Genomic DNA, 14738 nt, shown 5'->3' on the forward strand with positions numbered 1-14738 from the left:
TTGTATGGTCTCCAGAAGGAACAAGATGCGATTTGGAGAATCTTCATTTTCTATCTTAGATACTATTAATTTACATTCCTCGAAGTCACTGAGAAGCGCTGAGATTTTACCAGCACACTCCACCCAACTGCATTCGGTTTCGTTAGATTTTTGAGTAGAAGAATTATCTTCATCTTGTTTTAACATTTCTTTTGTTTGACTTGTTAGAGACAGACCAAGATCACTAGTGTCTGCACTACAACTGGGCAACACTACACTGTCAATTTCTACGCTTTCCGTTGACAACAGAGCCTCAGAATTCCCACTAACTTCTTTCACATTTAATGGAACAGTATCCTGTATTTTTTCTACTTTTTCAACTTTATCTTGCGTTAAAGGCCTTGAAAATGTCTCAAGAGAGGGCACCAGTGCTTCTGCTGGTACATCATGTTCTTGCAAATAAGATAAGAAAATTCTATTGGTTTGGATACTATTTTGTCCCTTTGACTACATTAGTGTTAAAGGTAAACAGTAAGGTCAACAAGATTTCACTAAAGTTGCAAGCAAAGAAGTTTGTAGGTTTTGTGCACTCTTTGAAACGAAAAGATGCTTTGGTAAAGATCTGTTTTTTTTTTCTTCAAAAAATTCGCATACAGGAGGGTCGCGTTAATCCGAATATTAATTACTCTAACTCTTAAGTCTTAACTATTCGTATTATCGAATTGTTTGGATTACCAAGGCGCCCAAGGGGCAGTCACAAATACAAATACAGTCACAAATACAGTTAAAACGAATATAGGTTTAGGTTCAAGTTCAGTACAGTACTAGGGTGGGTCGTTTTGCCACTTTTTCTTCGGAACGAAATGTAATACCTGGCAAAAGTGGCCAATCCACATGGACATTTCAGGTATAGATTTTTTCTCAAATCAGATAATATCTTCTGTGAGAACTATTGCATCAAAGTTTCAAAATTTCACTGAAAATTGCAAAAAATACCAAAATTGTTCATTTGTTTATGTTAAAGTAAACATATTTTTGGGTTTACAAACGCGACATGCAGGCTCTGGTTCATCGTTGGAAAAAGTGCATAACAAATGGTGAGAACTATGTCGAAAAATGAGTCTGTAGCTGAAATATTGGTCTATTTAGTTGTGCTGTTGTTAGTTATGTATCTCCATTTGTTTCCATAAAAAAAGGATGCATTACTTTGGGAACGACTTTCGTAGATTTGACTGAAACTGTTATGATTGCTCAGAGATACAATGTAAGCGAGAAGGCTGCGGTACATATAACAACTGTGATCCAGGCAGCTTCAAAGGCTGGAATTATAACTTCTCAAAAATCTAGCGACATAACATCTGCTTTAACTGTAGACAGGAAGAAAATAAGGCGTGCGAAACTTAAACTTGCTCGGAATTTAAAAGAAAGTTCTAGAAATGATGATCCCATTAAAATCTATACTTTGATGATAGAAGGGATGACATTAAAACATACACAGGCATCGTTAGAGAAGAGCAGTGGCTGAACGTAACTCTCAATATGTTGGTCACGTGACACCATCCTCTGGCTCTGCACATGACGAGACCACAGCTATTTTCGAATACATCATGAACCAACTCAGAGTTGGCTTTGATAAAGTTGAGGTTCTTGAGTGTGATGGAACATACACTAACATGCTTGGAATGGAGTTGTTCTTCGAAAATTAGAAGAACTAACAGGAAAACAAATGCACTGGACTATTTGTCTCTTCCATTTAATGAACTGCTGTTCCGAGCTCTCTTCATGCATATTCACGGCGCTTATTCAAGCCCCTATTCTTACACACGTCCCATAGTTTCAAAACTATCTAACTGTGTAAAAGCTTTCAGTGTTGCTATTCAAACCACTAAAATGTGACTTACCTCATCATAGTCCAGAAGAGCATAGAAAACTCAGTAAGGACCTGAGATGCTTGTTCCAGATATCTCAAGCCATTGACTCCAGAGCATGCCGGAAGAGCTTGTTTCTATATTCCCTGGCAAACTAAACAAAGCTAGCTGGTTGACTAGTGCAAAAAGAATTTTACCATTGTATATTGCAACAAAAAACCTATCAAGAAATTAATAGAAATTGCGACATTCATACTTAGAGTCTGTGTGGTTATGCAAAGCCGTAGAACATAGTCTTCCGTTGCTGATGGTTCTCTCACGTCTTTGAGGCCATTCAAGGTCTAGATACTTACCAAGGGAATACCAGGCTATAATCCATTCATCCATTCAGACGAATGCATTCTTTGCACTCCCAGAAAATTTCTTCTCGCCATGATGACTGATGGTCGACTTGCTGTCCGACAAGATGCATTACATAAGATTTTTAGTGCTCGAGAATACGAAGCAGGGAATCTCCATAACTCCATTAGATATAACATCATTCCCAGACTGAATTTTGAGGCAAACGATTACACTGCAATGGTCTTTTGGGAAAGCACTGATGTTTCAATAACTGTACTACAGTAGGGACAGACAAGATTTTACACGGGTACCGTTATGTTCTAAATTTATTAATGAAACTCCGTGTCCTCCTTTTAAGCTGTGATGACATGTATGTCCTGTTCGGAAAGTTCATGTTTTCTTTTTTTAGCTGTGATTACGTGTGTGTATCGTTGGAAAGGTCGTGTCCTCTTTTTCGAGTCTGTATACGTGTTTATACACGAAGTATACTGGATATTTTAAAAAATCATAGTGGAAATTTAAATTTGAATTTTAATTGGTTCGATTTGAATTAAATCTGTTGATATGTTAGTTAATTAGAATATTGGTAAACATGATGAAACGTTATTCTGTATCACTTACTTCCGTAGCAGTGATTAAATTAATAATATTGAATATATTTACATTATTGACATTGAGATGAAGATCTCTCGTTCGAATCTCGTATTATACAGATGATTTTTAAGTAATAGAAATTTACATTGAGATCAAGACCCGCGTTCAAATCTCGTATTATACAGATGGTTTTTGAGTAATAGAAACTCACAATGAGATGAAAATCCCGGTTTGAATCATGTATTATACAAAACTCACATTGAGTTGAAGACCCGTGTTCGAATCTCGTATTATACAGATGGTTTTTGAGTAATCGAAACTTACAATGAGATGAAGACCCGTGTTCGAATCTCGTATTATACAGATGGTTTTGACTAATAGAAACTCACAATGAGATGAAGATCCTCGTTTGAATTTCGTATTATACAGATGGGTTTGACTAATAGAAACTCACACTGAGATATATATATATATATAATTTGGAAAAAATGAAATATTTGAGTCCCACGGTTATGCCGGTTAGGCTAAAGGAGATGTTGATGATGGAAGAATCTTTTATATTGCATCGCTTTACAAAGAAAGCTCTTAAAAGTATATAGAAAGTGGGAGGAAACCATTTTATAAAAGGTATTGAAATATATATATTATAAAAGTTTATGTGGTGGGTACTGAGAATGAACCCGGGACCCTTAGCACCAGAGGTGAACGATGTATGATGGATGTGAAATATTTATTTTATTCATGCGGGACACATTGTGGATTCTCCGTCTGAAAGACGTCGTGTACGGAATATGTATACTCCGGTATGATACGCCATGTTGGTACATATACAGAGCGTGGTTTCCGTACATCTTTTGCTGGTGAACTCAAGACATGAACTGAACTTTTCGCGCGCTTTTGGAAAACCGGTTGGGTAGGAGTGATGATGATGATGTGTGGTTGCAGGGCGTTGCTAAAACTTGAATTCAAACACAAAGGAAGACCGTTGACACGTTTGGTAAACATCACAGAATACCGCCAGACTAATAGAAATAACTTTGGTGCCGCGGTAGGTGAACAAAAGACATTGTCGGTGAAGAAACACAAAAGAAAGATTGCGGACGTGGAAAAATGATTCTTGCGTCTCTCACAGAGGCTATCTTAGAAATGAACACTTAGTTTTATTTTTTGCAAAAGGATTGACTTCCGGGTACTTGACCTATACACGGTTTCTCTTGCTTCCGTTAGAAGTCTGAGTGGCGACACACATAGTTATAGAGTGTCAATGCACTTTCCAATTTTATTTCCGCTTTCCAATATGTACTGAAATATCCTCCATTAACTGTGATTGACACTGAGATAGTTATCTGCAGTGATGAAGACAGATAGATATATATTTAATGCAATATACAAGATGTTATGGACAAACACATAAATGTATTTTGTGGCGATATCTGATTTTGGCAATGTAAAAGTTTTACTTGTAACCATTTCCTTAATTAGTTGAGAAAGTGTGTATATTTCAGAACCGTACATCCCTACAGGACCCAATGGCGACACCCTGTCGTAATGAGGGAAAAAATGGTAGCTTTCCCTTGAAAGGTCATTTAATGTTAAGATCCCTACCTCGGTTGATGAACTTGTAAATAAAAATTTTTAGATTTCCTGGTGGAGGACTGATCACTGAATAATTTGATCCTATCGATTTTTAAACATGATGAACGACGTTATCGGACATGATGACTATATTTATAAAAATTCTATAGAGAATTGGGAAATACATGTGAAAATATTTTAATTGATGTTGTAGGACTGTTTGAAAAAATGATTAAAGTAGCACATGATATGATGTTAACGGTAAAGTTTTCCTTATATATTGGGTATGAAGAGAAGAGTGGTATAGTATCATCATGGAGTCGATTCAGAGACAAGTACGAAGAGAAATTGACTTCTGCGAAGAGTTAGATTGGGATTCTTCGTTTGAGTTTTAGAATCTCCCAGGAAAAAGTTTAAAACTGCGAGAGATTTACCAAATATATTTATTGACGAGGAAACTCAGTATTTTTCTCCAGCTTCGCCAGTATCCTCAGAGATTATTATAGAAGCAGAAATTATTGATTTACGTGAGGATCCGGTATTAATTCCATCATCGCCTGTTGGAATGGGGACATCTTCATCAGTACTTGCAGCATCCCCGTCATTATTAGGAGTAAGAGCATCAAAAAACATTCAACTTCCATCTTTAAATTGGACACTAGATGCTAAAGAACACCATCACATGATTCATTTACTGAAGAAGAAGAGGCGGAAGAAGAAGAAGAGGCGGAAGAAGAAGAAGAGGAGGAAGAAGAAGAAATTATCCAATTATCTAGTGAGGAGGAAGAAAGAGCACTATCACCTGACTTATTTAGTGAAGGGGAGGAAGAAGAAATTTTGCGTTTATTTGATGAACTGGACGAGTGTAAACCCGACACACCAGATGCAAGTGTTACACCATCACCACCACCACCACCACAAACGGAGCCCTTAGACTTATCAATGAAGAACGGTGAAGAAGAAGAAAAGTGTAAGTGTACACAATTGTTTGTGGATGAAAAGTGAATCAAAAACAGTATTTTAAATTGGAACCCTAATTGTGTGTTATTGTGTGAGGGTTGTTTTCTTGACTGTGCGCAACAAATGTCTCACCGCTGCATTTTTATGGACATTGAATCTTTAAAAACCGAGACATGGTTAATTTTTATTAAAGAAAATGTGAGAAAAGAACTTTATAATATATTCCGGAATTCACATAGAATGTATATGAATGCAAACATATTTGAAGAAGAATATTTTAAATTAATAAGAAACCCGAGTTATTTAAATGAATTAGTAGATATTCTACTATCAAAAAATAAGGGATATTAATTTGTAATTTTCATTGATTCTGTATATATATATATATATATATATATATATATATATATATATATATATATATATATATATATTTGTCTAACTTTTATGTAATATTATTATTATTTTGCTTGTATATATAATGTTACCGAAATAAATATATAGACCAAATTATATTTTTATTTTTATTTAATGTTAAAAAATTTTTCCTGATTAAAAAAATGAAATATACTATTATTAGGTAAAAGAATTTGTATTTACAACAACAACCTTTCATAGGAACCGCATCAACTAAAATTTTATAGAAAAACTGAAGAAACTTATTTTTCACATACACAAATTGTAAATTATAAAAAAGTTATTTTCATATACGTTAATTAGAATTTCAGAATTTTATTTTTGAAGTTCATTTATGCAATATAAAATGAATTTTTACATGTTTGTTTCATTATATGAAAATCTTTTATTGTAAAAATTGTTTTTTTATCACACACGAATGAAAGCTGTAGAAAGTTTTCACATAGATGCGGTATAAAATGCCAAAAAGTGTTTTCAAAACAAATAATTAACACGGAACTTCTAATGAAGTGATTGAACAAAAAAAGCAAATGTAACTTTGAAAACTAAAGAATGCAAGTTGTCAAAAATGAAAATACAAGTTTAAAAACAAAATGCAAGATGTTAAAATGAAAATACTATTCTAAAAACAAAATGCAGGATGTCAAAATGAAAATACAAGTTTAAAAACAAAATGCAAAAACGCAAATTAAAAAATGTGAAAAGTTTTCTCACATGCATGCATTATAAAATGCGCAAACAAATTTTATGTATGCGGATTTTGTTTTATGATATAAAAATGCGAAAACTTTTGCTTCACAAACTTTGCTTATGTATTTTTTCGTTTTTTTATTTTTACGGATCGTATGCTATACATACTCTGAACAATTGCAGATTGTGATTATTTTATTCGTTCGTTTGTTTCACTAACTCTGATTATGTATTGGATCGTTTGCTGTGCAAACTCGTTGTTAAATTTTTACCGATCGCTTGGTACACAAGCTCAAAGCAGCTACGCTGGGAACTATTAAATAATTACTACGTAAACACCATTTATTTATTTAACCTTCGTAATAAAGTACTCGAACACTTTGTGTGAGCATACTAATTACTTATACTCTTCTAATAAATTACTCGAACAATATATGAGTGTACTAATTATTTATACTCTCGTAATAAATTACTCGGAGCAACTTATTTATCGGATCGCATGCTAAGCAAGCTCAGAACACTTACAGTGTGAACTTACAAAAATGTCTTATAGAAAGTCCTTTATTTACCGTATTGGTTCGCTTCTTATTTTTTTATTGGTTCGTATGCCAGAGCATACTCCTAAGAGCAGCTACGCTGTGAAATTGTAAATGATTCGTTTGCTGTGCAAACTCCTTATTTATTTAACCTCTCGTAATAAATTACAAGAACACTTCGTGTGAGCATACCAATTATTTATACTCTCCTAATAAATTAGTCGGAGCAACTTATTTTACGGATCGATTTCTATTTTTTATTGGTTCGTATGCCAGAACATACTCGTAAAAAAATGTTGCGAAAATATTAAAAATTTGTGAACATATAAATAATTCATTAGATGAAACTCTTACATTGTAAAATGTAATTTTTTAAAATTTTACTTAGACTGTTTACTATGTAATTCCTAAGAACAGTTATGCCGCACACGTATAAATAATTCATTAGATGAAACTCTTACATTGTAAAATACAGTTTTCAAAAAAATAAAATTGTAAAGGATATTTTTTTCATATACACATATTAACGTTCTAATTTCATGAAATAATTTTTAAAGAATCTTTTTTTTCCTACGTATAAATTTGTAAATCCTATTTGAAACATAGTTTACCTTTACACTGTAAGTGTTTTGAAATTTTCCGCGGTGAAGTAAAATATATAAGATGTGTAAGGAAATAAATAAATAAAACATGTAATGTAAAATGAGAAAAAATTTATTTATAAATTTCAATAAGATATAAAAATTTACTTACAAATACAATTATGATTATAAAATAATGTTTATTACATTCAATATTCATAGTATTATTATTATATGTACAATTACATGTTGACCAATGTAATGGTAAAACTCTTTTATCACATGATTACATAAATTTATTTACTTTCTTTGTATTAATATTATTTTGTGATTGATTAAGACAAATGCATATTATATTGTAAATCTTTTTGTAAGAATAACTCTGTAATTAACTGAATGTTATCTTTGTTTAACAAAATGTTATATAATGTATATGTAAATGCCCAATCATCAGTTTCAGTATCACAATGCACAGTTGCAAATTCTTCATATAAGTCATCAAAAGTTTGTGTGCTTACCATTGTACCCCATGCATTATAGCATAACATATCATAGTCTAAAGTAATATAGTCATGTTCATTTAAAATACTGCGATTTTGAAAACACCCGTAACATAAAAGTTCTCGCTGTGGTTTCCAACGGGCAATACACATTAATACACATTGTTCTTTTATAGAAAAAGAAGAACACTGATATTCGCAATAATCGTATGTCTTTAGGGAACGACATTGATACTCACAGTATGGATTGTTGATACACATTTTATCGTGTTCAAGATATGCTTCTCTTAAGTCAGAAATATGATAATCATTAAACGTGATTTCTTGATATGTATAATTAAATTTGTTTATAAGATATGGATTAATGTTCACTTGTAAATATTTCACATGAATTTTCAAATATTGTTTTAGTATTTGTTCACGTGTTGATTTCTTGATTAGGAAATTCCACACAATAGTATTTAATACTTCATCACTTTCACTCACACATTTATGTTCAGTTTCTTTCTCACTACGATTCGCATAGCCTTCACAAAGTAATGGTTCAGAAAGTTTATATTTTTCTGGTATTTGCTTTACACAAATTTCACTTACTTCATTAGGAGTACAATCACACTTTAGTTCATTGAATATCAAACTGTCATTAGAAGTTGTATTTTGATTTACTACTACTACTTCATCTTGAAACGGTATTTCATTTGAATATCTGAAACTTCTTCTGTAGATTTGTTCGGGTTTTGGCTCCTGTCTGCAAAATATTATGCGACATGTATCATTATCTCCTTCGGGAATTTCAGGGTCATTTGGATGTACAAGAATAATTTTCTTTTGTTTTTCAAGTTGAAAACATTTTTCACGTGGTGAAATATACTTAGACTTTACACATTTACTTTGCTATAAAGAAAAATTGGTCTCAATTTCACCTTTCCGTTTCTTATTATGAGATGAAGAACCAGAATTTGTTTTTTGCTTTTTACCTGTGGAAACAGATTGCTTTTGACTGTACATTGTAACAGCGTATCACTCCCTTTATCTGATTTACTACAGCTATACGCATGCGTGCTTTTATATTGTGATATGAGCGAAAACCAAGTACAAGTATACACACGCATCTGACATGCGCGAAAAACCTAGTACGAGTATGCGCACGCATAGAATTTATATTGTCATGTGACATGATCAAATACATCGTGAAAAGAAACAGGTGTGATTATATAAAGTTTTTCATTGCATTATTATATCATTAGAACATTTATATGTAATAATAGACATGTACGTGATTTGTTAGAGATGAAATTAATATTAACAATTGCATACTTTGTAATTCATTTACTAACACTTAGTGTTTGCTAAAACAATGTTGGAACAAACGATATATTGAAAAATAAATATATTGTGATATCAGAGAAAACAAGATTGGATTTTAATTCATGTGCTTACAAACTTAGTAATTCAAATAGTTTATTTCACAACTATGGGAATTTATTCCTTCAAATGAAACACGAAACTTATGATTTTTCTTGCTTGGTGCAAAACTAAAGAAGACGAAAATAAATACATTAAAGAGTATCATGCCCATGAAGGCATAAATTTAATGGAAAATAATATTGGATTGAACCCGAGTCTGAGGTATATTCCTAAAATATTCCTCAATTCATTTTATGGGAAAAATGACAAACAAAAAAACGAACTTGTTGCAATCCGTGATTGTTGACACTTCGGAAAGACTTTTGACGTACTTGCTGTCATCGCAGTACGAGGTACAAATTGTAACACCAACTGTTGATAAACATGATTTTCACGTACATGGACATCAAGAAAAAATAAAGTGATAAGTTGGAAAGGAAATGATAAAGACAATAATAATAAAGCTTTATATCCTATTGACAATACTAGGACATTTGCAATATTAGAAGAACAATATATGCATATTTGTGCAAAGATCATACTAATATTCGTGTTTTAGATAGTGGAAATACTAAAGTTCTAATATTTTATTATTATTATTTCATTAGAAGAATATATTATTTCGATTTCAGATGACTTCTACAAGTGCAAACGAGCTAACTCAATTGTTAATCATGGCAAAACGCTTTGAATGTGAGGCATCCGAAGTTGTTTATTACACATGGAAAATGATAGTAGATAAATTTCATAGCAATGGGGTACGTGTACGTAGTCCTGAGTATGAGCGTTTTTTTTGCAAGCGCTATTTAAGCATTATGGGGCTGTCCAGGAAATTATTTTGGCAACCTGTGATTCCACTGCTGATATCTGATTTATATTAGTGCGGATTCTTTCGGGAGGATAGTATAAAAAAATTAGGCTTGTGAAAAGTTCAACCAGCTGATATTAGCAGGTAAAACTGATGGATTATTTGTTAAGGACAATGCTAAACTACTAGGTAAGCTTACTAGGACCAAGTTCTGCTAGTTCTGGGGAACCTAAAAACTTAACTGAGTTTTCAAGAAGTACCTAAGACAATAAATGGTAGGGGCGCCAAAATTTAAGATTGTAAGGAGTATATCATGAACATATGCTTACTTTGGTTTAAAGGGAACAGAAATAAGCTTAAAAGTGCATGGGCTCAAATGGAATCGAAGACCCGGAAAAGTATATTCATTCATTCATTGTTTCAATTTGTAATGGACAACACAATCAAAGACGATAACAAGAACGCGTATGTTGGAATAACTATCGAGAGCACTACCTCAAAGTTAAAACGATGTACATAACATAACGTTGAAAATCGGAATTGAGCCCTGAGGCTGTCTTTTCCATACTGGAAAATACCCTCAATAGTAATGAGAAAATTCTAATTGAAGCTGCAAAGTGTGCATATCCAAAAAGGGAAGAGGTAACTCTTAAAGATTGGATAACTTCTTAAAAATAAATTACTTCCTATGGAAAAGAACGTGTACTGCCTCCCAAAGAGTGTAATTCTGGGGATGGCAAGGGCTGATCAAAGGTATAATCAAGTGTATAAATTGAAAAACAATCCTGAGCGATTATTGAAGCAAGCCAAGGATTTGTGTGATGATGGTGATGTTACCATTGAACATCAAAATGGTTGTACTATTGATGATGTGAAAAAAAATTCAACAACACCTGGCACACAAGTACCAAATCATTGTATACGAACAAAATCAAATGAGATGGAATGACATGTGATTTATCCGGGAATTAAGGGTGGTAAGCAAATTTACATTTTATATGAAAATGTACATTATCAGTTAGTAACTAGTATCCGTAAACTTTTGGGAGACGAGGGCTTTTGCGATTATTGTTTGCAAAAGTACAAAAAAAACGATTTACTATTATTATTATTAGTAGTAGTATAAAGTTTTCATTTATTCAGCAATATGAAACTTGTATAAAGTCTTCATTTATTCAGCAATATGAAACATCTTTCATTAGTTTATATTGGTTTCTACACGGTTTTAATCTGTATTGTGTTAATTAGTTTTTGTTTTGCTACATTTTCAACTCATTCACATAAATATCTGAAGAAATGTTTAGTATGATAGCACTGCACTGCACTGCACTGCACAGTAACTATTTTTTTTCCTTAAATATTTACTTGAGTAAGATTTAGTTGTAACGTTTACAGAAAAAAAATCATGGCAAAGCGTACCTTTTCACAGTTTGTTCATGTAATATAACCACAAAAGTGTAACATTTTCATACATACGTCTATTATTTCTTCATATTTTCAATCACAATCACTATCACTATCAGTATGGTTTTTATTCAAAATTAAGAATTTCTTAAAATCTTTCTGCAAGAATATTTCTATGAGTTGATTAACAAATGTATCATTATGAATGGCATCATCATATATATGAAAAAATGTTCTAATTTATTAAAAGTATTGTCGTGCATTTTTTGAAACGTATACCAAATTTCATCCTGTATACCCATGTCCGTAATAACACTTAGTACTTTTGTTTTCAATATATTTTTATGTAACAGAATACAGTCATGGTTTATTGCGTCTTTTAATCCACGTGCACATCCACTGCAAAGAAGCATACTTCTTCTTTTAGATTCCCACATTTGAAACGCATTTATTAAGCACTGAATGGTTATGTGAATATTATCGCAGAAACAGACCCATACGTTTTCAGCATTAGACATTTTTTCAGTTCGAATCTTCAATAGTTACAAATTAAACGAAGACTCTGTTCAAACAGTTTTGAAAATATTGTTTTTTATGAATTTTTCTAAAACACTAGGCACAAATATCTTCATTGGCCACCATACGAAGAAGAAATCTTTTCACCGACTACAACCAGCACAAGATTATTCTTATGTACCTTTCTTAACTGTGGTATTTATACTTTTCACCGTGGGATGTATTGTCATGTTTGAATTAACCAATGAAAACAGTTTTGAACAAGTTTAAGGTAGACCTGAAGCTCATAGTTTCCACCCCCTATTAGTTTTAGATGCTATTCTTTTATGATTATGAAGTGATTCTTATATCCAAATTAACTTGAATATTTCATCTTTGCAACAGTTTTTACAACAGACAAAATCACCCATGCCGTTTACTACGCTTGCTTGAATTTCTATATACTGACAATGAAAGTAATAATTAGAAATCACGATGCCTGAACACCAATAGATCCTTTCATTTGCTTGTTTTAATTAGACTGTTGGATTCCAACGCATCGTGGCAATTTGACTTGATCGATAAATAATCCTTTAAAAATGTTAAAGGAGTGATTTTAACTATGTCTATTAGACTATCCTATACTTTTGGCTATTTTACATTTAAGACATGGTGGATTACTTCCTTTTCTGACAACTTTTAGCAACGAGTGGAACTATCCTATCTGCAGAATACTCCACACTTGAAAAAATTTATTACAGTTGTTATCATGACACAGTAGCTAATGAACTTTCGCTAAAATATGTGCACAGATGAAGTACCGCGTACAATAGGGAGGAACAAATGCTATCGAAAACTCGCTAAGTGTTAAGGATCATATTATTCTTGTAGACAATCCATGTAGTAAGTTGTGAATATATGTTAGAACTGAAACCTGCATCATGTATTTGATCAGTGCTAGGAATTCCTGTAAATTTTCATTAGGTAGGCTATATGCTAAAAGCTTAGGAAAGAAAAAAAATCCAATTCGTAACAGTATTTTTAGCAAACTGTTTCACAAACTCCTTCTTATGTCTGAAGTTTCATGAAACTAGAATTTATTTGTACAAGTAATCCATGATTTATTTCCTATTTATCTGTATTCTTTTTTCATGTCTATATGACATATATTCAAAGATCATTTACTTATTCAAATAGGTTTTTATGTCGATGGAATAGGTTATTCATCTCTAATGTATTGAATTAGATTCAATCTCCCACATGACCTTCCTCAACCTCTTTGCTAAGCGGATAGCGTACATGCTATCGGGGTGGCAGACTCTGGTCCTGTAGAAGATCATCTTATTTACACTTTTCTTCACGAACAATAACAATAACTTTGTGAGATTATATAAAATACCCCATCGCTGTTCAAAGGGGAGGTCAACTAAACTTAATTTCCACCACTTATTTTACCTTTAATATCATTTCATTTATTAATTTAACCACTTGTTTTAAAAAGAAGGCCACTAGAAACAATTTTCAGTTCAAGTTCTTGAAAACAACCATCTTTTAGTATGTATTAATCTTATTTGACACACAGTTGTTCGTTAATTTTACTTATTTGACTGCCTACTTATGTACTGTCCAAAGTTTTTCAAAGATTTGATGATAAATCTATAAGTACGTTAGTCATAGTTCACTATTGTTTTTTATCGATTCTCAAGACCAAACTTTTATTCTTTCTTTCATAACAGGTCAGTCCCATGATTCACATTCAATTTTAACACTTTTGAAATACAATTTCTCAGAGCATCCAATAAAATAAAATAAAAAAGACACGTTCATGTTTTACACAATTATGAGGATTACTATGATGACAAAGGTACAATGCTAATTTTTCGGTGCTAGTTGGGAGATCACTGCTTCCTACAGTTAGACTTTTTTCATTAGGTATTCATTTGTCATTGTGGGATCATAATGGCTCAGTTGTAAAGCATTCATTTTCACTGATTGGGATCCCGGGGGCAATCCCCGCTTGCATCAATTATTTCAACATTTTCATAACAAACATTAAGTTTGGATTTATTTTTTATAAATTGTGGTGGACAAACACTGTGCTCGTAAGTTTTTTCGGGATTCTCCTCCCACTTTCTATATATTTTTCAACACCTTTGTTTGTAAAGCAAATCAATATAAAAGATTCATTACTTATACTTACCGTCTCTTTACACCATCCGATATAATCGTGGGACTCATTTCATTTATTATTTAAGATAATTTTATAGTTAAGCGTACACAGATACCATAGTAAGTAAGTAAGTAAGTATTTTTTTATTTCTAAGAGACAATTTGCTATTTAATCTTCACAAATATTCAGAGTTCGATTTCTTGTTGCACAAAGAAAATATTCTGATGGTAGCATTAAGTATCTAAACTAAACTGAACTGAACTGAAGTTCTTCTTCTTCTTTGGGGATTGCGGTGGCTTAGTGGTAAAGCGCTCACCTTTGCTGCTTGGGGTTACTGATTCGATCCTGGCTTACTCCAAATATTTAAAACATTTTCATGACAAGTATCAAGTTTTGAATTTTATGGTTAGTA

Source organism: Thermobia domestica, chromosome 6 (assembly GCF_964235325.1).
Source record: "Thermobia domestica chromosome 6, izTheDome1.hap1.1, whole genome shotgun sequence".
Lineage (NCBI taxonomy): Eukaryota > Metazoa > Arthropoda > Insecta > Zygentoma > Lepismatidae > Thermobia > Thermobia domestica.